We start from the raw sequence: 24287 nt of genomic DNA, 5'->3' as shown, positions 1-24287 counted from the left end.
GGACAGTAGGGGGAAGAAAATAAAGCAGCCAAAGGTTCTCAGGAAGGCCCAGCTTTGAGACTCAGCCAGATCCTCCCTGCCTGCGAGCCCTGGCCTTGTTGTGATCACCAGTGTCTGGCTTCAGGAGGTCACAGCTGCTGGCTCCCAGAGCCTTGCCAAGTGTGCCGGTGCTGTCCTTCCCAGCAGAGGAGTTGGCAGCCCCGGTTCACAGGGGCCTCCCTGTCTGTCCTGGCACTGATGACCGGATGTGGATCTGATCACTGAGGGCCTCTCTGATCCTTGGACCCAGCGTACCCTCAGGAGTATGGTAGGATGGACAATTTCAGCCCCAGTACATGAAGGGCAGAGACACTTCTCCTCTGTGGAAGTCCAGGGCCAGCAACCATACTTCAGCCTGCCTGTCCCCTCCACCACCCTCTGTGTTTTGCCCCCGGAAGACACTCAGTCAAGTCTGTGTACCCACATCCTTTCCATGTGCCGGGCCGCAGGCGTATGTGTGCAGAGTCACGCGGGTCTAAAGGGAACCATCCCATTTATCTGTCTGGTCTTTTAAAGGCGGTCACTGCCATTGAGTCAGTTCTGACTCACAGTGACCCTACAGGGCAGAAGAGAACTGCCCTTTTGGTTTTCCAAAGTATCTTTATGGGGGCAGATAGCATCATCTTTCTCCTGCAAAGCAGCTGGTGGATTTTGAATCACTGAACTTGGGGTTAGCGGTCCAGTGCTTACCTGACAATGCCACCTTTGCCCTTATTTCTGAGGCCTGTCCACTCACCAAGGGGTCTTGTTTGAGCCCTACATCAGCCTGAGGTGGGCAGGGCAAGAATGAATAGGCTCCTGGAAAGGAGGAGGAGCCTGAGTCCCATAGAGCAGAAGGGCCTTTTCTGTGTCCAGAGCTGAATCACTGGTATGGGGGTGTCGCTGGGGGTGGGGGTGGGGTGGGGCCATCTCCCATGTCTTTGTTTGGAGCCCTGCCCAGGTACCTGCTGCTGACTGGCATTGTCTCCTTAGGCTCCATGGCAGTGGTTCTTAACCTTCCTAATGCCAGGACCTTTGAATGCAGTTCTTCATGTTGTGATGACCCCCCAACCATAAAATTATTTGCGTTGCTACTTCAAAACTGTAATTTTGCTACTTTATGGATAAGGCAATGCCTGTGAAAGGAGGATCCAAAGGGGTTGCAACCTACATGTTGAGAACCATTGCTCTACGGTCCTACCGTAGTGCATTCTGGGTGGAAGGATTCCACCAAGGGAGCCTGGAACTTTGACCTCTTGGAGCAAGAATCGATCTAGACCCAAACAGTAAACAGTGAGTTCAAAACAAAGATGAAGAAGTAAGAGGGCAGCAGACTAGATTCATGGAAGCAGAACAACCACCAGGAATTGATTGATCTGTACTGCGAAGGACGTAACCAGTGTCACTGGACTACTCTTGTAGACATTGTTGAATGGAGACCTGAACTGTTGTGTAAACGTTCATTGACAGTGCGACAAACACAGGCAATACCTTGTCTTAGAGTGCTTCACCGGTAGTGTGTTTTCCTAGAGCTTGAAGGTTTGTGGCAACCCATGTGGAGCAAACCGACTGGTGTCTTTTTACCAACCACTCGGACTCACTCTGTGTGTCTGTGTCGTATCTTAGTAATTTTCACAAGGTTTCAAACTTTGGCATAGTCAGTGCTGTGGTACACTGAGCAGACTACGAAAAAATCAAACTCACTGCTACTAAGTCAATGTTGACCCACAGTGACCCAATAGAACAGGGTAGAACTGTCCTGTGGGTTTCTGAGAATGTAACTCTTTAAGGTGGCTTCAAACCTCTGACTTTGTGGATAGCAGCCCAATGCTTGACCACTAGGCCACCAAGGCTTCTGACAAAATAACTGTTATATGCACTGGGAAATCAAAACCTTCTTGTGACTCATTTATTGTTATATTCACTATATTGTGAATGTTCTAGACCAGCAGTTCTCAACCTGTGGGTTGCCACCCCTTTGGGGATCAAGTGACCCTTTCACCGGGGCCACCTGATTGATAACAGTAGCAACATGACAGCTATGAAGTAGCACGAAAATAAGTTTATGGTTGGGGAGTCACCACAACATGAGGAACTGTATTAAAGGGTCACGGCATTAGGAGGTTGAGAACCACTGCTCTAGACCCTGAACCCATGATATTTCTGAGGTGAATTTGAACTATTTTAAAAATAAAGAAAAATCTCAAGATTGGCCGATTCTTGTATTTTCCAACTAGGAACACGTAATCAAAGGAGGTGAGGTAAATTGTACAAGGTTGAGTATTGGAAACAGTTATTTGGGGGATGAATTTTTTAAAAAGTACTCCACTCAGTGTTTATTATAGTTTGACCAGCACGGTTTATGAGACTTCTCAGGCCTGGAAAGATCCAGATATATGCTTGCCCACCCCCAACCCACTACCCGCCGCATTTTGACAGTGTGTTGGTATTTGAAGACAACTTCTCAACTTTTCTTTTTTGAAAACAGTGTTGTGTTTGTGTGTTTACTCTTATTTTCTGTTCCTGGTGAGCTCATTGGACTCAAAGTCTTGGCTTCCCCCTCCTTTGTGAGAGTTTGCTGTGCACACAATTAATTCTTGAGCGAAGCAGTTTCTCTGTCACTTCATTTAATCCTCATGTCAACCTCTGGGAACAGGGGAAGCTACTAACCCCACTTTCAGCAGAAGGATCTGGGTCTTGTGGGGCAGTTCCTTCTCAGGGTGACCGAGCAGGTAATGGGCACAGGCCAGTGAGACTCCCAAACCCACCCTCTGAGAGCAGGGAGCTGAGGGAGGAGGAGGAGGAGCGCCAGAACTTGAACGAGTTCCCTAATGTAGCGTCCTCGACCTGTGGGGGCCGAACGACCCTTTCACAGCAGTCACCCGATTCATCACAGTAGCAAAATGACTGATGAAGTAGCAACAAAAATAATGTTATGGTTGGGGGGTCGCCACAACAGGAGGAACTGTATGAAAGGGTCGCGGCATGAGGAAGGTGGAGAACCACGTCCCTAATGTGTCTGCTCCTTGAGTTGGGCGAAGGATAGTGTGAGTGCAAGCCGACTGGTTTTGGTGAGTTTGGAAACATGGACCATCTCAGAATACATTTCAGGGAAGGTGGTGCTGTCTGTTCTAAGAAGGGGTGTAGGACCGCCTACTTGTGGGTCTGTCCTGGCCAGCCCTTTCGGCAAGAGGGCCATGCCATCAGCTTCGTATATGGAGATACGGTCAAGGTGGGAAGTGGTGGTACATCATTGAGGATGTTGGGGAGGGGGTAATACAATGATGACTATTCGTGAGCCGGAGGGTTGAGAATCAGGGTCAGACGTAGTCATTTTCTCCTTCAAAATCAAATTGCTGCTGCTTTTAGGGGCTGTTGAGCCAGTTGGCAACCCTGTGCCGATGGAATGAAACATTTTCTGGACTTGCACTGTGCCCACAGTTGGTGGGAGACGAGTCTTGGTGAGCCAGAGAGTTTCCCTTGACTGGTTTTTGAAGTAGATTGCCAGTTATTTCTTACGCACCTGTCTTAGCTTGAAAGCTCCATTGAAATGTGTCCAGTCGCCCGACACCAGGCAAGCCTCCACTGCACATGAGGTGCACTGGTCAGGAATTGTCCGTACCGAAGGCAAGAGCCACCCAGGCAGAACCACCAAATTCCTCTAACATGCGGACACCCCATTAGAAAGCTGCCCAACCCTGACTCCCGGACTCCCTTTGTGACTGCTTCCTTCCCTCAGCCATATCACTGACTCTGCTACTCCCACCCATGGCCTTGGCACCTCTGGGCGGGCTCTGTGAGTTTACAGATGGTGCGGATCCCGGAGTAAGAGCAAACTGGCCAGGTGGCTTAGGGCGTGCTAACAGATGGAGTGCGCTGTGCCAGGCCCCTGTTCCCAGGGGAGGCCAGGTAGGTCTCAGCATCAGATTTCATTGAGCCACAGAGCCCTGCAGGTTCAGCAGCAGGAATGTGCCAAAGAGGAAATTCCACTTCGCCCAGCCAATTGTTTGCTCTTGTCCGGCCGCTCAATTAATTTGCTCTTGTAGATTTTCTGAGCTGTGGTGGCCTGACAGTTGCTGAGAGCCAAGTTATATGGAAACACGTAGCCTCTCCCTCTGAAGTCCTTTATCTAAGAATTATGAATGCTTCCTCAGACACCCCCCCTGCTTATAAGATACAGCAGTTACATTGCACCATTGTTGGGTGCCAGTTAGAAGGGGCTCAGACCCACAGAAAATAGCATGAGGAGGGAGTCTGTACTCACTGGGAAGCGTGGAGAATCGCATGCAAATGCAAAGGCCATTTAAGAACTTGCGACTGTGAACTTGGGCCCTGGGAAGTGGGAATCTCATGGTGTGCACAGAAACCTGAGTCAGAAACGGCCTGGCAGCTCTCTGTCAGTCTCTTCCAACTCTTCCATGGAGAGGCCTGGCAGGACTGCGTGGGGGAGCCGTGTCTGAAAGGCTGATTCACTGTGCGAAGCTTGTCAGCAGGCCACATATATGCATCTCCCACTCAGAGTGCTCACAGTAGACACTCGTTGTGAGGCTGCGGCAGACACACTGGGGACAACGCGTGTTCTGTGTGGAGACCTCTGAACCTTGAGGATCATCCTGAGTAGTTTGACCAAGAAATAAGCGGATCTGCATGTTACTTTTCAATGGATATCTCAAGGCTTCGTCTACTTCTCAAGGGCAAACCCTGGCCGTTCATAGATTCTGAATGCCCTGTCCTGCCCTGCAGGAGGATAAGGCCAGAGCGGGAAATGCCAACGGACCAACCAGCCACCTCGGAAACTTGAGCCTGGGTCTATTGTCCAGGGCAAATGCCCGCTTGTACCAGGGGAGGGCGGGGAGTGCCCTTTCAGGTACTTATCTGCCTGATAGGCCTTCACAGTGATAAGATCAATTTGGGTTTGGGTTTTTATTTGAGCTGATAAAATCATTGTGTTCACTTACAAGCTGCTTGGTTGACAAGCCAGTCCATAGAGCCATGGAGAGGGAGAAGTTCTGGAATCCTCTAGCTGGGTTGTCATCATGTACTGCTGGCTTCTACCCGCTCCCACCACCCCTCCTCACAGTGCCAGGAGCAAGCCTTTGCTAGGAAGTCATTTTGTTGAAGGCTTGATGTGGTCCTGCCTTTAGAGGACAGGCCATGTACGAATATTGCCTGTCAACTAAGGGTTTTGAGTTGTCTAGCTGAGACCCAAGGAGCCTTGGTGGCATAGAGGTTACTTAGTGATTATGCATTGGGGTGCTCACTTCAGGTCATCAGTTCAAAACCACCAGTCACTCTGAGAAAAGAAAGCTTTTTACTCCTTCCAGTAAAAGAGTTACAGTCTCAGAACCCCACAGGGGCAGATCTACCCTGCCCTTTAGGGTCATTATAAGTGAGTTTCGGTGTTTGGGGAGACAGGTCCCAGCACCTGACCTCAGAGCCCTCCAAGCCATGCATTTAGGCTCTGTTAACCTGGTGGCTGGTCTCCCGGAGGAAGACAGCCTGTCTGCCCTGGTTATGATCTTGAAGACAACCAGAAGGGACTGCCAGCTTGCTCCTGCTCCAGATGTGGCTGTGTGTGAGCAGAGGGACCATGGAGTGAGGTTTGGGATGCTGAGTCAGAACTGCATGCGTCTGTCTCCAGTCAGAGATAAGAGCTGGCCTCACACCAACATGAGTTTGTCTGCAGGAACACATTCTGCTCCTGATACCTTGCCAGATTTCTACAGGTGTTAAAAACACTAACATTTTCTGCTTCAAGAAAAGCTCCCCAATCAATCTTTTTGTTTTCTATTTCTAGGGGATCTCTTCCACACAGCGACCAGAGCCATCATTGATCTGGACTAACAAATATTACTTTTTCCTTTCCTAAATAAATACGATAGAGGGGAAAATGCATGAAGCAACTCTTGGGGAATTGCACATCACTTGATGTAAAACAGGTGAGGAGAGTATATGAATACTAAGCTAGGTTTGTGGGGGCAAGCCTGTGAAGTTGGCAGAGAATGACTGTGAGGGGGGCAGCAAGCTAACCAGAGATTCTGCAGTTCACACAATGCTGGGGAACTTAGAATTCCTACTGGCCAGGTGAGAAGAGCTTCCTGAACACAAGATCACAGCAGAGCACATTTTAGGATTGGGGCCCCTCTCTGCATTGTTTTCCAAAGTAGTGGATACTGTCCCCTAGGGGGCACTGGAATGATCCCAGGGCCTGCAGAAGCAGATACCTATACTTTATCCTGGAATGTGTTCTTGAAATAAGCATGATTTGATCAGTAGGTATTACCCTTTTTATATATATGACTGGATTTGATGTGCTAGAAGTTAATTAAGAATATGTGTATGTTCCGGAGGAATCTTATCTTACTGAGTAACTTCTTTTTTAAGATCATGGTTTTATGGTGGTCTCATAGAATGAGTGAGGAAGTATTGTCTCTATTAGTTTCTGAAAGAGCTTGTGTAAGATTAGCTAGTTAATTTTTTTTAATTCACCAGTGAGACCATCTGGGAGTTTTCTTTGTGAGATAGCACTGGTCACAAATTTGATTTTTTGAATACGTTTTAAAAACCAGGTTTAGAGCTAATAATGTTTTCACTTTATTCCTGTGTCACTTTTGATGGCTTGTATCTTTTTAGGAACTTAGTCATTTTGTCTAACATTGTCTAAACACTGTTAGGAAGTAGGCACCTGTGGAAGCAATTTCCTGTGGGAACAGTTTTCTTTGTATTGTTGATGAGGTCTTAAACAGAATGACTATTGAGATATAAAAAGAGAAGACAGGGTAGAAGCAAGCAAACACACACACGTGCACGCACACCCTGTAACAGTCTTTAAGGGAGAAGATCCTTCTCCCGCATAGAAGCGAGTGAGTTTGAACCTCCAGCTTTGTGGTAGTGGTCCAACATTGACTCAGCAGGGTCCCAGGGCGCCTTGCAAGCCAGCACAATTTGATGAGGAAAGGAGGTGGATACCATGTGGAGATTTCTATGGAATATCATGAAAAATACTAGAGAGGCTGAGCCAATGAGTTTCCCCCCTTAGAGTGGACTGACATAACCTTCCCCTAGAGCTAGAACTCTGAATTTGGACAGCGAGCCACCGAAACTGTGAGAGAGAAAAATAATTGTTCCTTTGAAGACACCCACTTGTAGTGTCTCTATTTATCGACACTAAGAAATGGAAAACAGGCAGGACTTGAAAGCCTGCTGATGAAAATCAACCAAGTCAGCCTTCATTATGGATTTCAACTCAACATAAAGAAAACAAAGTTCTCATAACTGAGCCAGTCGACCGCATCGTGATAAATGGCGACAAGTCAAAGTTGTCAACGATTTCATGTAACTTGGGTCCACAGTCCATGCTCATGGAAGCAGCAGCCAAGAATCAAATGATGCATTGCAATGGACAAATGTGCTGCGCAAGACCGCTTTAAAGCATTGAAGAGCAAAGAATTTTTAAAAATAATTTCATTAGGGGCTTGTACAACTCATCACAATCCACACATACATCCATTGTGTCAAGCACGTTTGTACATTCGTTTCCCTCATCATTCTCAAAACATTTGCTTTCTACTTGAGCCCTTGGTATCAGCTCCTTGTGTTTTTCCTTCCCTGTCCGCTCCCCCCTCCCCCATGAACCCTTGATAATTTATAAATTATTATTATTTTGTCATATACCGTCCGATGTCTCCCTTCACCCACTTCTCCACTGTCCGTCCCCCAGGGAGGAGGTTATATGCAGATCCTTGTAACCTTATAATCCAGTTCCCCCTTTATCACTCACCGTCCCTCCACCCTCCGGGAGCAAAGAAATTTTGAAAAGATTTTCTTTCCACAACTTCCAAGATTGTTGTACCGTTGGATTCTGGCTTGCTTTTTTTTTTCATGAGAAAACAGCTGCATCTTTATTTGTTCTTCCCCCTTATATCCTTAAAGAGGAGCCATGGTGGCATAGCAGTTACCCATTGGGTTGCAATCTGAAAGGTCAACAGTTTGAAACCACCAGCCACTTCACGGGAGAAAGACCCGGCTTTCTGCTCTTGTAAAGAGGGACAGACTCAGAAACCCACAGGGGCTGCTCTACTCTGTCCTGTAGGGTCACTACGAATTTGATTTGACTTGATGGCAGTGAATTTGGTTTTTGTTTGTTTGCTTATATATACTTAAGAAGGCTTGGAGGCACTGTCTGGTAAATGCTTGACTGCCAACTGCAAAACTGATGGTTTTGCTATAAGCCACTCGCTCCGGTGTGAAGGGTAAGGCTGTCTCTTCCCACAAAGGCTGAGAGCCTCGGACACGCTACATGAGGTCACAGTGAGTCAGCATCCGCTCAATAGCAGTGGGTTTGGTCTGAGTTATATGTAGCTGTGGTACTGCCTGACCTCCACTCATAATATTAAGAAAATATAATCTACCCTTAAGTGAATTTAGCAAGGTGATAGGCTATATGATCAATATGCCAACATTAATTGTGCTTCTATGGTCTATGTTCTAGCAGAGTCTGGTGGCATAGTGGGTTACATGTTGGGTTCTTACCTCACAGTCAGCAGTTTGAAACCACCAGCTGCTTCATGGAAGAAAGATCTCTACTCCTATAGAGATTTATAGTCTCAGAAACACACAGACACAGTTCTACCTCTGCCCTATAGTGCTGCTGTGAATCGGAATGGATTCAATGGCAGTGGAAAAAAAGAGACTATTCTAGCAAATGAAATATTCTAGAGAACGGAATTAAACCTACAGTCCCATTTTGTCCGCTCTCTGTTCAAGACCTTCACCCATGGTAAAAGTCTAAGTCTTGTCTTTATGTTCCACGATTCTCTTTGCAGTGTGCTCTGTGTTCATCCTGGAACCCAAGAAGACTCTGATATCATCTCTTCCCTTCCTCCCCCCTTGTTCACTTTGCTTTGTTGAAGAGCCTTTGAGCGTGGTCTCACCTCTGCCTGGCACAGTCTTCCCCACTTCCCCCCACGGTTCATACCCTCACCTCATTCAGGTCTCTGCTCACCACCGCCTTCTCACAGAGGGCCTTTCCTGATCACCCTATATAAAACAGCACCTTCCTTACCTTGCTTTAATTTCACTATACCAACACCCAACATATTAGATGTCTGGTTAATTAAACCCCACCCCCACCCAGCCTTTGTTGTTGTTTATTGCCATCGGCAGCCCCGTGTGTCACAGCAAAGAGCTGCTCTATAGGGGTTTTGCCTGCAATCGTAACATAAGCAGATCGACCTGTGGAGCCCCTGGGTGGGTTTAGGTTGGCCAAGGTTTAGGTTAGCAAAGGTTTCGGTTAGCAGTGTAGGTTAGTCAAGGTTTCGGTTAGTAGATGAGAGCAAATCATTTGTGCCATGTGGGGACCTTCTCTCGCTCCCTTTTAACCATTGTTGAATCTGCAGGGCGTAGCATGGTGCCCGGACCTAGGAGTTGTTCATAAATAGGTGTTGCGTGATTGGTTGGTTGGAAATAAAACGTGGTGCAGGTCAAGGTCTTACAACGAATATACTGGAATGAAAATGCTTGATGAGGAACCCTCTTGCGTTTTCTTTTGAGAATCTCTGTCACTGCTGGGAAAGGGTCCTCTCGGTGCCGGCAGTGCCCTGCCGAGCCGGAGCAGCACAGGCACATCCGCAGGGCTGGTTGGGGAGCTGCTGCTTGTTTGCATGGCGCCTCATCATTTGCAAAGAGCTTTCCGGCATCTCGCCACCCTAGTCCTCAGGGGGCCCTGCAGGTAAGTGTGTAGATAGTGAGTCAGAGAGATTAAATTACTTGCCGAGAGCTGCACAGACAAGGCCACCAGTCCGGGCTTTGACTCCTGAGCCCCTTTCCACTGCATTGCAGGGGCCTGTGACAGAGCTTTGAGATAGTCACTTGTGGGGCAAGCCAACCCCAAGATCGGTTTTCCATGAACTTAAACAGTCTGCCACCCCTGTTTTGCATACATCTGTCAGGGTAAAGAATGATTTACCCAGATTTTGAAGGTCTGCTTTCAGAGCTAGGGCCTCTGGGCATCAAGGTTGCCACCAGCAGATGTTCTCATTGTGCCCAGAGGCACAGGTAGGACCCTGCCAGTCTTGGGACTGAGGGAGGGCCCTGCCGACCCAGGCCTGAAGGGGGTCTGAATGGTAGGCTTGTTTCCGAAGCACTGGGAGAGCCCAGGGAGGCCCAGGCCACACTGAGGTCCAGCTTTTGCTGCCCTTCCACCTTGAGCCGTGAGGGGGGCAATTGAGGAAAATAAAGGTGGCCGTTTTTAACCCTCCGACTGAAATTGGTGTCAATAAACATGCATAAATCCAGTATCAAACGGAAGGCTGGGGCCTTCCTGTGCATCTCATTTTGTGAGGCCCAGCCTCGTTGCCGAAACGGGCCTGAGGAGCAGCTGTCCATAGAGGGACGCTCCCGAGGCAGGCGAAGCTCCAGTCAGGAGCGAGGAGAGTGCACACTCCAGCAGGCCCTGTCAGTCACGTAACCAGGTGCGCAGTGTCTTCACCTGGACGTCCCCGAGCTCACTGGGGGAGTAGCCCAAGACCAGTACTGGGGGCAGGCAGAGGGGAGTCCCCTACCCTTTGAATGGAGAGAACAATAGAGCTTACTTGTTCTGAGGGACAGAGAGCCTTCGGTGCACAGAGAACAGCCATGTGCTTGTAAGGCACCTTTAAAGCAGCACTGTCATGGGGGGCTATTGTGGGGATGACTTTCAGTCTGGAGAATGTGACTGTGAGTCATCTCTAACTCCCAAATGTGGAGGCCTTCCTCCACCAGAGTCGGCCTTCCAGACTCTTAGTTAAGAGCGTAGAGAATTTGCAATGGCTATTCAAACACAGGTAAAATTGAGAACTCATTAAAACACTGGTTCTCAACCTTCCAATTGCTGCGACCCTTTAATACAGTTCATGTTGTGGTGACCCCCCCAAACATAAAATTATTTTCATTGCTATTTTATAACTGTAATTTTGCCACTGTTATGAATTGAGCGACCCCTATGAAAGGGTCATTCAACTTCCAAAGGGGTTGTGACCCACAGGTTGAGAACTGCTGCATTAAGACAATATGATAATAGTAATGTTTGATGCCCATTGCAAAGTAGCACCTATTTGTTAATATAAAGCATTGTACTCATCTTAAATGCAATAGCTTGGTCTATAACTGTTTGCTACACAGAGCTCACATGCCGGTGACTCGGGGATTGCCAGTATTGAACCAAGAGGAGTGATTGAGAGAGAATTTATAGGCAGCTCAGGGCTGTCCTGGGAGGATTCAGAAGAAAGGTTTAGGGGTGGGCATAAAGAGGATTCGCCTCCAGGGCGGATGATCCCCTCAGGACCAGTGGTTTGAATGGTGATACTGGGAGGGTGAAAGGAGGGTGGGTTGGAAAGGGGGAACTGATTACAAGGATCTACATGTGACCTCCTCCCTGGGGGACGGACGACAGAAAAGTGGGTGAAGGGAGATGTCAGACAGGGCAAGATATGACAAAATAATAATTTATAAATTATCAAGGGTTTATGAGGGAGGGGGAAGTGGGGAGGGAGGGGAAAATGAGCTGATGCCAGGGGCTTAGGTGGAGAACAAATGTTTTGAGAATGATGAGGGCAATGAATGTACAAATGTGCTTGACACAATGGATGTATGTACGGATTGTGATAAGAGTTGTATGAGCCCCTAATAAAATGATCTTTTTAAAAAAAGGATGAAAAAAGAGAGGATTTGCCTGCACTAACTTGCGGTCCTAGCATAAGAAGTGTGCGTCTTGGTCCATAGTGTTTCGCACTCGGGGTTCGGGTATCTCAGGGGCACCTCTGTCTTCATGATTCTTTCCTGGGGATCCTCTTACCTTCTCCTCACAGGTTTGAGGCTCTTGCTCCCTGCAGAGCTGACCGGAGCTCACTCAGGGTATCACTGACACCTGATCCTAAAGTGTCTTGGCGCTCTCTTACACGCAGCTTTGTCTCTGTGTTTGCAGTGGTCATTCTGGGCACCGAGCAGTGAGGAGCCGAGGCAGACATCAGAAGGACCTCGCCGCCTGGGCTAAGGAAGCGGGACTTCTGACGGTGGACGCACGTATTAATCGCAAGACCACCCTCCTGTGTGTATGTGTGTGTGTGTGTGTCTGTGTGTGCCCACTCACTCACACGTGTGTTTTGCGGGACAGCAGTAGAAACAATGTTTTATATCCCCTTGATAATGTAGTGGCACCTCTTCTTTCCTTAGTGATACATTTATTTTTTCCGTAGAGATACATTTACTCTAGTGTTACATGCTTAGAGCATTCTCAGTTTGGAATGAGTCAAAATGCACATTTTATCATTGTTACATCAATGCTTTAGGGAAAAAAAATCACTCCATTATTTCGATGGTTTAGGCTTTTTAAACAGACTCTGATTCCTGTGCCCATGAGATATGACGTTTTCGCCCAAGTGAAATTACTTAGCATGAAGTCCTTTTTTATGCCTCAGTAAAAAATTGTAAGGGGACCCCCTCATAACCCCCTCAATTTTTCCTCAGAAGAGATTATTAAAAGTTAAGGAGGAACAAAACTGGTTTTAAAGTAAGGGAATTCTGAAAAGCTATGTGTCCTGGAGTTTGACATATGCCAAATTTAGCAGTGCTGGTCCCTCCCACCACCAGGACTCCCAGTGAAAATCATTACGATCCCACCCTGTGTAACCCTACACCTAGCCAAGGGGGTCCAGGTGGCACAGCTGAACACAAGGCTGGCAGGTCAAGCCCACGGCTCCACTGCAGACAGACCTGGTGATCTGCTCTTCTAACGAGATTGACTCAGTCACCTGGCGTCCCCGTGAGCTGCACGAGACTCCAGGACACCTGATAGCCACACTCTGAGCTGGTGGTGGAGTCTGCACAGCTCCCCTGGAAGTCGTGCTGCCCAGCTTCTTGTGGCTTCAGGCTGTTTGGATGGAGGTCACTGCTGTGCTGTTTACAGGAAGCCCTGGGGCATGGTGGGAGTGAACTCTTCCCAGCGCTCTGTCTCACTGTGGGTAGATTTCTTAAGGGATTCGTGATCCCACCCCCATGGCTAATTAGATTGTGTGCAGTGTGCCCCCCCCAAGGATGTGTTGTAGGGAGGGAGGTACCAATAAACAGTGTGACTCTAAGGTGCGCTTGGAGGGGAACAGGTTCCTAAATTTTGTTGATGTTAAATACATAGGAGAAGGCTTCAAAGGGTTCATGGGAGATGGAGTGAAAACATCTTGTCATTAAAAATGTTTTGTTCTGAATGAGGTGAAGGTTTGCAGGACAGATCATCTGTTTTACGCTCAGTAACCCAAACGTATTGTGACTGAACTCATCCATTAGGATCTCCTGAATGTACCATCAGTATCCCTCTTCCACCTGTGGGTCCTGTTTCCAGGCCTCCTCCTCTCCTGCTCTTCTGAACTCCGTGATTGGGCAGCAAATACTGTCATTTTCACCGTCATTGATTATTATGAACATGCTGACAGGTCAGTCCCAGACCTGAAAGATGACCAAGGGCATCATCGGGGAGACCCCTCTGTCTCGATCAAACCAGTAAGCCTGGTCTCTTTTATGATTTTGAGCTCCATCCACATTTCCCTCCGATTTTTATCAAATGGGATCCTTTTCACAGCAGCTGGCTGTGGTAGCTGGGCATCGTCTAGGTCTTCTGGTCTTGGGTTTATGGGGACGGATATCTGGCATGCCCCTCAGGCCCCCCATCATCTGACCTGCACTGGCATTTCAGCCTTTTCCCTTCTCTTGCCTTTACCTTATCTGGCTCTGGGTCTTCTCCCTGCCGGCAATGCCTTCTCCACTTCCACACCCCATTCCTTCATCCGTCCATACCCTGCATGTCCTTCACAACTTGGCTGCCATCCCAGCTTTGAAAGATTCCTGCATGGGTTTTCAAGCCTAGAGCGTTCCCAGCCACTGGACCATCCCTTTGGCATCTGCTCATGTTCTTCCTTAAGGACATCTCCTCCCCCTTTCTTGCGTAGACTGGCTTGATTTATTATTTCTGTCTCTCTCACTAAACTATAAGGTCATGTCAGGACTCGTGCATTTTGGGGCCAACCCTGGGGGCTTATTAAGTATTTTCAAGTCTTTTTAAAAGAGGAATATCTTGACGTTGAGACCTTGTCTCGCCCTTTTGTGTTGCCCAGTGGCTAGCAGAGTGCCGGGTGCCCAGGCTGCCCGTGGTCAGTCTTATTGCTGGACTGTCAGGCTGTGTGAGGAAGGATGGCTCTTTATCATTCTGCTGAGGATGGAAGATGGGCTGGTAGATGGGTTCAGATGGCAGCATTGATGTTCTCTGCCACCATTCTGCCCGGGACATCCCAGGCTTGTCACCGCTTCTCTGCTTGGGCTCCTCTTTGGTCCCACAGCACAGAAGCTCTGCTTTTGGCGTCTTTGGGTGCCTCTTGGGCTGTCATGTACTGTGGGGTTGGCTTTGATACATAATGGCCCTGCGTCCATTGGGTTTGCTAGGCTATCGTGTTTATGGAAGCATGTGGTCTACTCTTTCCTCCCACGGAACCACGGGTGGGTTTGCACCAGCAGCTTTTCAGGTAGCAGCCACGTACTTAACCACTGCGCCACCAAGGCTCCTAGTAGTGTCTAGTTACCACGAAATGTTACACTGCTTCCTTGCAGCCATGGCACGAGGCTGTACGTGTGACTGTCTTCCTCCTCTCGGGAGAAAAAACACCCTTTCTGGCAGAAAGGGGTGCATCCTTCTTTCATTGGTTTTAAAATTGTCTTCTTTGAAGTAGGGTTTTGTTGTTTGGGGCATGCATACGTACACCTGTTGATTTCCGAGTGCTGTAAACACACATGCACACACAAATGGGTGGCTCTAAAGAACAGGAGCATATTGTCTTACAGCTGGGAGGCTAACAATCCAAACCAGGCACCAGTTCTTGGGAGGATCCTTCCGTCCTGGAGCCTTGAAAGTGCCCTGGTGTTCGTTCCTTGGGCTCTGCCTTCCCCTGGGCCTGTGTGCCTGTCTAGTCTGCCCTTTTTATTGGACATTTTTTGAGCGAGTGAGGCTGGGACCCACCCCGCACTGAGATGAGCTCATCACTGTAACAAAATAAGCATCACTTCCACACAGGGTCCTACTTACCGGTGGAGGCATTAGGGCCTCCATCTGTTTTGGGGGAAGACAATTAAATCTGCAACACAACTGCCTTGTGCTCCTTGAAGGGATATGGCACGTTTCTATTGCCTTTGGCCTTCCACACATCCCTGAAGGCATAGTTTTCGGTCCTGTTGTGTTATTGGGGTTTCAGTGTTTAGTTGTTTTAGCTCTCTAGGGCTGCGATAACAGAAATATCACAAGTGGGCAGCTGTCACGAACAAAATATTATTCTCTCATAGTTTGGGAGACTAGAAGTCCAAATTTGGCCATCTGTCCTACCCCCCCTCTCCAATCCCCAGGGAATGTCCTTATCTCCTTTCAACCTCTGTGAGAGTGTCCCTTGGAGATCCTCCTGTATCTCGGCACCAATCTCCCCCTGGTTCTTATTAGTTCTCAGCATAGGACCCTGGGCCTAAAGGCTGCAGCCTGCTCCCAGCAATTCTTATTCACTCTGATCGCTGCTCACTTGCTTAATTGCTTTCATATCTCAAAAGAGATTGATTCAAGATACAAACTAATCCTAGAGGCCATGTCCTGCCTCATTAATTAATTAACTGCCTCTAATCCTGCATCATTAACATCACAGAGGTTAAGATTTACAGCACAAAAGATGTTGTTGGTGTTGTCAGGGGCCATTGAGTTGGTTCTGACCCATAGTTGTCCCTGCACAATAGCGGGGAACACTGCCTGGCCCTGTCCCACCCCCACTACTGTCCCTGTGTTGGAATTCCTTGTTGCACGCACAGTGTCAGTCCGTCTCCTTGAGAGCCTTCCTCTTTGGGGCTGCCCCTCTGCTTTACCAAACATGTCCTTCTCCAGGGACTGGCTTCACCTGACAACATGTCCAAAGTATGTAAGACAAAGTCTAGCCATCCTTGCCTCAAAGGAGCCCTCTGACTGTACTTCTTCCAAGACAGATCAGTTTGTCTTGTTAGCAGTCCGTGGTCCTTTCAATATTCTCCAGCACCGCATTGATTAAATAGGATACTCACCTCAATGCCAAAATGACCCCAAAGGATAATGATATAATATGATACATATTTTGGGGGGACACAATTCAATCCATGACAGGGCTGAAGAGGTAACCAAAGTTAGGCTGGTCAGGAAGGTGTTCAGGGCCTGGTAGACCCTGCATAGTGCTGGACCAGATGAAAGTAGCAAAGAGGCTGTGGGTCTGGGCAGAAGAGGCTGACCACAGGACATTAGACTTTGAACTCCAGCAAACAGACACCACTGTGAGCCCTGTTTGAACCATGTGTTTATGTCCTGGGCCTAGAGTGTACTCACTGGTCCGGTGAGAGGAGCGCAGGTGCACTCCACCTGATTGAGATGAAAAGATGCTAGAATCGTGGGAAAGCTTGTTGGCCATTCCAACCTTCCCTTTTCTTCTGTGACATTTATTGTCTGAGTCTCACATGTGACCCTCATTTTGTGTGTCAGTTGGGTAGACTAGAGAAACAAATTCATAGAGGCACTCATATGTGTATGAGAAAGAGTTTTACATACGAGAGCAATTGAATATTGAGAAAACATCCCAGCCCAGTCCAGATCAAGTCCATAAGGCCGATATTAGCACCCATGTCTGATACCAGTCCATAAAGTCCTCTTCAGACTCACGAAACACATGTGATGACGTCAAATGCAGGAAGATCCCAGGCCAGTGGGTGGAAAGTCTTTAGATCCAGTGGCATTGTAAGCATCTCAGCGCTGGCAGGGGTCTCCATGTGGCTGCTCCAACTCAGGGCACTAGCTTATTTCGATGTGTCTTGTCAGCTGCAGTGTCTCCCAGGGAGTCAGCAGAGAGAGTGTGTATCTTCCGCCTCCAAGGAGGAAAACGGGAGTTTCCAGAATCCTCAGTTGAAGGCCATGCCCACACAGAGGCCTCATTGGCTATGACCTGATTGACAGATTAGACTCTACCCTTTCATTCTTCATCCTCTCAAATTGACACATGATTATATAACTACCACATTTTGTAATACCACACATCGATCCTTGTATGAGGGGGCTTCAAGAAGATTGTAGAACAATGGGATTAAAATATAATGGAGCTTCGGTACAAATTTTTAAGGCCCCCTCATTTTGTTGTCATGTCTTCTCTGCGAAGGTTTTAAGGAAGTTATTGCTGACAGGTGCCATCTAGTGACTCTGTGTATGACACAACGAAATACTGCGCAGTCCTGTACCGTCCTTTCAGTAGCTGTTAAGGTTGAGGCCATGTGGTAGCCCCGATAGCTATCCATCTCCTTGAGGGGCTTCTTGTCCACGGACCCTCTACTTTACCAGCAACGAGTCCTTTTCCAGGACTGGCCCATCCTGCTGACACGCACAAAGTGCAGGAGACAAGTCTTGTCACCCTGGCTGCTAAGGAGCATCCTGGCTGTACTTTGTCCAAGACAGACTTGTTCATTCTTCTGTTCGTCTGTGTACCATAATTCATATGCATCAAGCTTTTACACGCACATGTAGCATATGAAAAGACCGTGGCATGAGTCATGTACCTTAATATATAAAGTGACTTTTGCTTTTTAACGCTTTAAAGAGGTCTTTTCCAGCAGATGTGCTCTGGCAATCCGTAGTTTGATTTCTTGACTGCTTCTTCCATAGGTATTGATTGTGAATCCAAGTACAATCAAATCCTTGACAGTTTCAATCTCCCCCCTGTTTATCATGATGTTGATTATTGGCCTACCTGTGAGGATTTGTTTTTTTTTTATTTTTTTATGTTGAGGTGTAACCCACACTGACACCTTAAATCTTCATCATTAGCACTTCAGTCCTCTTCTCTTTCCGGAAGTAACATTATGTCACCTGCACATTGCAAGTTGTTAACGAGTCTTTTCCAATCCTGATGCTGTTTTCATTGTTAGGTAGTCCAGATTTTCGGAGTATTGCTCAGCATACAGGTGGACTAAATTTGGCGAAAGGCTACTGCCTTGGCATACTCCGCTCCTGACTTCAGACCGTGTGGTCTCCTTTTGTTCTGTGCAAAGGATTGCCTCCTGGTCTGTTTGCAGGCTCTGCTTGAGCACAATTATATGTCCTGGAATTCCCATTTAGGGACATAGGGACTGTACTCTCAGTGCCTATCAATTGGGCTTTCACCCAACTCTTGAAATAAATACTCATGGTTGGCTTTTTTTTCTGTTTTTCTAACGTGTGAAATTTTAACTGACAACCAAAGATGAAGCTCCACATTCGTTTTGACCCGTGGAGAATTTTTCTCCTACTGATTCCATAGCCTTTGTATCATGTTCTTATTGTCATTTCAGTTTCAGGATGCAGAATGCACACCTGTCCCAGTTCTTCATGTGCAGTCCAGCAACCTTGGTTGTGCTCCTCTCCTCTGGCGCCATTCTCACCATCTCCAGCCGTATTGATTCACCGCCATTGACCTAGACTCACTGTCCCCTAAGGATCTCATCTGTGCTTTAGAGTTACTGTTGGCGATTTGTTCTCATGTAGACAATTCTTCAAAAGAGCAAGGTGCTAATATCAAGCATTTACATATAACTTAGCCAAACAGTTGTTTCGTGTAAAGATGACCTCAGGAGTAATTTCAGTTCATTGTTTTCTCAAACTGCTAAATCCAGAGATCCCTCCAATGCCAAGGTGCAGTTAGTTTGGATTCAATAAGAATTTGAGATCCTGCTCTACATTTTCTCCTTTTTATCAGCATGCATTTGTTGCTTCCTTGATCAAAAGGCCCATTCATGATAGCTGGACACCTTCTGCTGCAACTCGATGTTTACGATAGCTGAAGCGTAATATAAGCAACTCTTGATTGTGAGTTCACGGCTTTGGCATTAAATGTGACAGATTGTGACGTCCACACAACTTCCCCTGCTTGGCAGGCACTGGGGCTTCCTGACCCACCCCACCGATGGTGACAGCTTGGGAGGCCAGTGACGCCTCTGAGGACTCAAGAAAGATGCAGTTAAGGAAGCAAGTTAGAGCAGGAGGTCTTACAGTGTGGCCTTTGTGGTTTGAGGATCAGCTGGAATCATTGACCTTGAGGGCCGTAATGCACCCCACTCTGTCTGTCCTCACGACAGGCAAGGCGCGCGGACATTTTTGCTGACTAAATTAGCATCTGGGAACTCTGTTGACTCCGAGCTGCTTTCTGGCTCAAAATTCTTTTCCTTCCACTCTTCTTCCATCCATCCATCCGTCCGTCCATCCATCCATCCGTCCGTCCTTCCATCCATCCATCCATCCGTCCATCCATCCATCCGTCCATCCATCCATCCATCCGTCCGTCCGTCCATCCGTCCGTCCGTCCGTCCGTCCGTCCGTCCGTCCGTCCGTCCGTCCGTCCATCCATCCATCCATCCATCCATCCATCTGTCCATCCGTCCGTCCATCTGTTCATCCATGAGTCCATGATTAATCATGCAATTGCCCTTTCTCAATTAAAACCCAGGTAGCTGTGACTGCATTTTGTAAATCATTAGAATAAAACCTGCTCTCTCTTTATCATTTGGTTAATGTGGTGCACCCCTATTTCCGGAATTCAACGTGACAAAGAAAATCATACTAAGCAAAGCATCAGGGACTCAATGTTTTACTAATATTTTTCAGCCAAAGTCGGTGATTTTTCTGTGTGCTTTGCATTATTTATTTTGTTTGCTGCTGTCAGGGCACCTGTGACATTTCGTTGGCACCCACTGAAGAGAAAATCGTAGGTGCTAAAAGGAGGAATGCAAGTATATATTTAGCAGTGTTGCCAACGCTTTCGTGATGTTTAATACCAGAAGGGCCAAAGGAACAAACTACTGATAATATGCAGCAGCTTGGGTGAATCTCAGAAGCATCGGACTTCGTGAGACGAGCCAGTTTTAAAATAGTACATACTGTATGATCCAGCTTATATGACCTTCTCCAAAAGACAAAGGCACAGCAGTAGAGAACAAGTAGATTAATGCTTCTCGGGTTTGTGGGAGCTGGTGTCACCATAAAGGAGCAGCGGAGCAGGGCGGGGGTGTTTGGGGAAGGGGGGTGGGAGTGATGGAGCTGTTCTGTGTCCTGACTGTGGTGATGGCTACATGAGTCTACATGTGTGTCAAAACTCAGGAACTGTGCCCCTGAAACAAACCACATGTACTATTAAAAAGCCAAACTGACTGCCCTCGAGCCTTTTCCGACTCCCAGTGACTATGTAGGTCAAGGGAGAAGCACCCCTGTGGGTTTCCAAGACTGTAACTTTTTTTTTACAGGAATAGAAAGTCCCATCTTCCTCCAGAGGAGCGGCCAGTGGTTTCGGACTGGTGACCTTGTGGTTAGCAGCCCAGTGCATTACCCCGACACCACAAGGGCTCCGAAATTTACTATAGAATCATTTAAAACATTGAACCCAGTCCCAGAGCATGAGCCACGTCCAGATGATTTGACCATTGCCAACGGATCAAGGCCCTCGATGCTGGATAGAAGTTCAGAGGCTTCCCCACCAGGGCCTCATGCTCATGTCACCAAGGTGGAGCAGCTGTTAGCTCTCAGGATGCGCTTAAGAGTTGGAGCTGATTTTCTCAGCGCTAGAAAGGGTTGCGGAGTTTGCACCCCTTCCCTAGAGCTGCCCCTGTTTGGATGCAGGTTTCTGTGACTTTCTTCCTTTTCCTTTTCAACTCTGAGGATTGGGTTCCTTCTGCGCTGATATGAATATTAAGAAGTCCTGATGGCACAATGGCTGAGTGCCTGGCTGTTAACTGAAGGGGTGACAGTTCGAACCCACCAGCCGCTCTGTGGAAGGAAAGCTCTGGAAATAGCAATGGCAGCCTGGGAGACCCCGTGGGGCCGTTTCACAGTCACGTGGGGGTCACAACCACATAGGAATCTTGATAATGGTAGAACAGCTGTTCTTTATTAGCCGTTGATTGATTTCATCTTCTTTTTTGTTGTTGAAGATGCACACATGTCCCAATCTGTGAGTGTATCTTCATGTCTCTCCCCAAATGCCCCCTCCTTGTATCACAGAAAACGTCTCCACCATCCACTCCCTTGCCCAGATGTGAAACTGGGCTTGGGCCTTTCATCTCTTCTCCCTCACTTCCCAGTCCTCCTTGAGGTGCCATGGCCTCTCTCTTCTCCTTCCAGGTGACCCTCAGCTTAGCCTGTTCCTCTCTCTCCTGTGCCACCACCCCAGCCTTCTGCCCTCTTCCAGCCTGTCACCTCGACCACTCATGTCTGACCACCGCTTTCCCCTGCTGACGCCCCTGCAGTGTCCTCCTTCCCTTAGAACAGAGCTCCGACCCCTCTCCTGCTGCCATTGTTCGTCTCGGACACCGAGCTATTCTGCAGGCCGGGGTTGCCGAGGGTTCCAAGGCTGTAACTCTTCATAGAAGCAGGCTGCCATGTCTTTCCACAGCAGAGGAGCTGGCGGGTTCAAACTGCCGGCCTTTTGGGAAACAGCCGAGGGCTGCTTCTAAACACCTCGGCATCGCTTAATAATCTTGACGCATCTCATGTCCGTCTGCGTATGGCTCTAGTTTAGCGCCCTTTTTCATCTCAGTGCAACAGTGCACACGTCCAGGATACTGCGCTCCAGGCCTGTGAAGTTCCCTGTGCTTGGCATCCTGTCCCCTTCCTCACCTGTCCTAACACATACATGCACAGAGAGACAGACAGAAAGAGACACGCAGAGAGAATGGATGAATGAATGAGTGAATGAATTTGACTGGAAGCATGGGTCCATCTGTCTGTCCTTGGCCTAGCTTTTACATTCTTCTCGGCCAAGCAGCTCCCCTTTGTATCTTCAGAGCTCCTTGTTCTACCCTGGCACCTGCACGCCGTGTCATAATTGCCCCAGAGGTTTGAGGGAAGGACCTGCCCTGCCACTGTCTAAACACTAGGAGATGTTGGTTAAAATGTTATGAAAGGGGACATAGGCCTTTATAGAATCCCAGAACTAGTGGCCGACAGGAGACTCATGAAGACGTCTAGGTACAGGTCCCAAGCCCTTTGAGTTGCTTCCTGTCTGGTGAGGGAGATAGTGACTGTTGAAATAACTGATGTAAGACCATGTTGGCCATGTGGTGTGGGCTCTTAATGCCATAGAAGGAGAGGCTGGATGGGGAGGGGCTTGGAACCATTGGAGAACATTTCCTCAAGCCATTTCCTTACCTATCTTCACACATTCTATCGATTGACCTGCTTTCACCTAATATCAGGAGCCCTGGTGGAGCTATGGGTTAAGCATTTGCTGCTAATCATAAAACCAGTGGTGGGAACCAGCAGCTCTGAGGGAGATAGCTGTCTTCTTATGTAAAGATCTACAGTCTCAGAAAACCTCAATAAACCTTTTCTCTCCTAGTAGAGAGAGTGGCTCAGAGCGGTCAACTTGGTGCTGGGGGTGGGTGAGTCTCATATACGAAGATGAGCTGAAAGGGTCCGCCCTACACCCCCAGTGGGTGACTTCAGGTAGCCCTAAGATCTCTCGTTACATCTTAGGGCAACCTCACCTCTGTTGCTGGTCTATTTGGCCCCCTCCATAGCCCCTCTCCCTCTCCTTCCTGCGCCTTTGGTGTGCTGAGATTGCGCTGTTGGTCCTCAGCTCTCATTAATGTTGAAGCGCCTCCTGATTTAGCCTGTCATGAACTCAATGGTCCTGTAGCCAAATTATTTATAGACGTGATGGGGACACTTTGTTCGCTCCCTCCTCCTTCCTCCCACTCCTTAACACCTAGAAAGTTGGCTTTCTGTTTGGGAAACACGGCGTCTCGAATCTGAGCTGGGGCAAACATTTTGCCGACCTGAACCTATGACAGGCTGCAAAGACGTCTGCCTTATGGCTTGATCTAGAGCTGCTGCTGCTGCTGCTGGAAAGTGCTCTGTCCAGCTCGGTTGGTCCAAATTCATCAAAGGATTTATGTTGTGTGGTTGGGTCTCTAACTCATGAGCTCCAGACCCCAGGCCAGATGGTTTGCAGGCAGCTTGATCTCCCCCGGCAAGAGGGAAGTAGTGACTCTGCCGGCCCCACACCCCCTCCCCTGAACAGAGAAGAAGTGTGCTTCATGCACACTGCCGGGCTCCGTCATCTCCACGGTTGGGATGATGCAAAAGCTGGGTCAGCCACCTGGCACGTGCCCCCGGGGGGTGGCTTGTAGTTCCTTCAGGGAAGGTTGGGTTGTTTCTCGCAGTCACCAAGTCATGGGGCAGTACCACAGAGGGCAGACCAGCTCTGCTGGCTCCACAGTCCTGCTAGGGTCAAGGACAGCCACTCATTTCTGTTTGAAGCCTTTGCCTGGTTTCCTGGTTTGAAACAAAGCTGGGCAGTCTTGTGGTCTTGGCTTAAGGACACTGCCGCTGTGGTGGGGCCCCTGATTGGGGTCCTCTCTCCACACTGACCATTCTGGGGCACCATGGGCAAGTCACTGTCTGTCACGGGCACCTGTTTTCCCCTCTCTAATGGGGCATTTGGATTGGGTGGCCTCTGTGGTCCTCCCCAGACCTTTGCTTTCATGAAAGTCTGAGGAGGTAGGAGTTGAAGATGGCGACTTAACCATTTACGTGACTTTCTGCCCATTCTGGGTCCCAACAAAACATCATGCAAAAAGCAATGAAGTCTCAATATCCTCAAAGTAAACCCAAATTCAGAAAAGTGTCTAGAAGGTGAAAACCAAATGAGTTGATGAGGCCACCAGAGCAGAGGTGCCAGACTCCAGACCGTAAAGCGCAACAGGCCACACGGGACCACCGAGGAGCCTGGAGCGTCTGCGTTGGTAAGCTGAACGAAGAGAGAACTGTATGTGGAGTGCCTGGGCGGTGACTCATCTTCCCAGCCCCTTCTACCCCACACATACCCCTCTTGTGCTTCTACCCAGTCTGCCTGGGTAGGCTGCTGGGAGTTGGTCCCAGGGTCTGAGGGAAAACGACTGCACTGCCCGCGGTCACCTCAGGCTCCTGCAGCAGACATGGAGGAGGCTGAAACAAGGAAGGATGACTGCCCAGGAGTTAGCAGACATGCAGGGACTTTGAACCCAGAATAAACTCTGTCTGTCTCCGGTAGTTCTGGACCTCCCACCTCCCTAGCCTCCCTAGTCACGATCAGCCTGCCAGTCAAGGGAGACACCTGGGTGAAAGCACGTTCTAGTAGGATCTCAGAGTTGTGAGGATAAATTTTTAAAAATTGTTTTTAACTTCTGGAAAGAAGGAACAG

At 48.3% G+C, this 24287-nt stretch overlaps 1 protein-coding gene across 1 annotated transcript in view; it reads left to right on the top strand.

The window, feature by feature from the left end:
* CRACDL (CRACD like) overlaps positions 1-24287 on the top strand; it is a 123248-nt gene that overhangs the window by 5795 nt on the left and 93166 nt on the right. The window contains exon 2 of the mRNA XM_075563213.1: positions 11981-12103. The gene's annotated coding sequence lies outside the window, so the exon portion shown is untranslated. The remainder of the gene's footprint in view (positions 1-11980; positions 12104-24287) is intronic.

Source organism: Tenrec ecaudatus, chromosome 11 (genome assembly GCF_050624435.1).
Source record: "Tenrec ecaudatus isolate mTenEca1 chromosome 11, mTenEca1.hap1, whole genome shotgun sequence".
In the NCBI taxonomy this organism is placed as follows: Eukaryota; Metazoa; Chordata; class Mammalia; order Afrosoricida; family Tenrecidae; genus Tenrec; species Tenrec ecaudatus.
The sequence above is the reverse complement of the archived record's forward strand: the minus strand, read 5'-3'. Positions and strand labels throughout refer to the sequence as shown.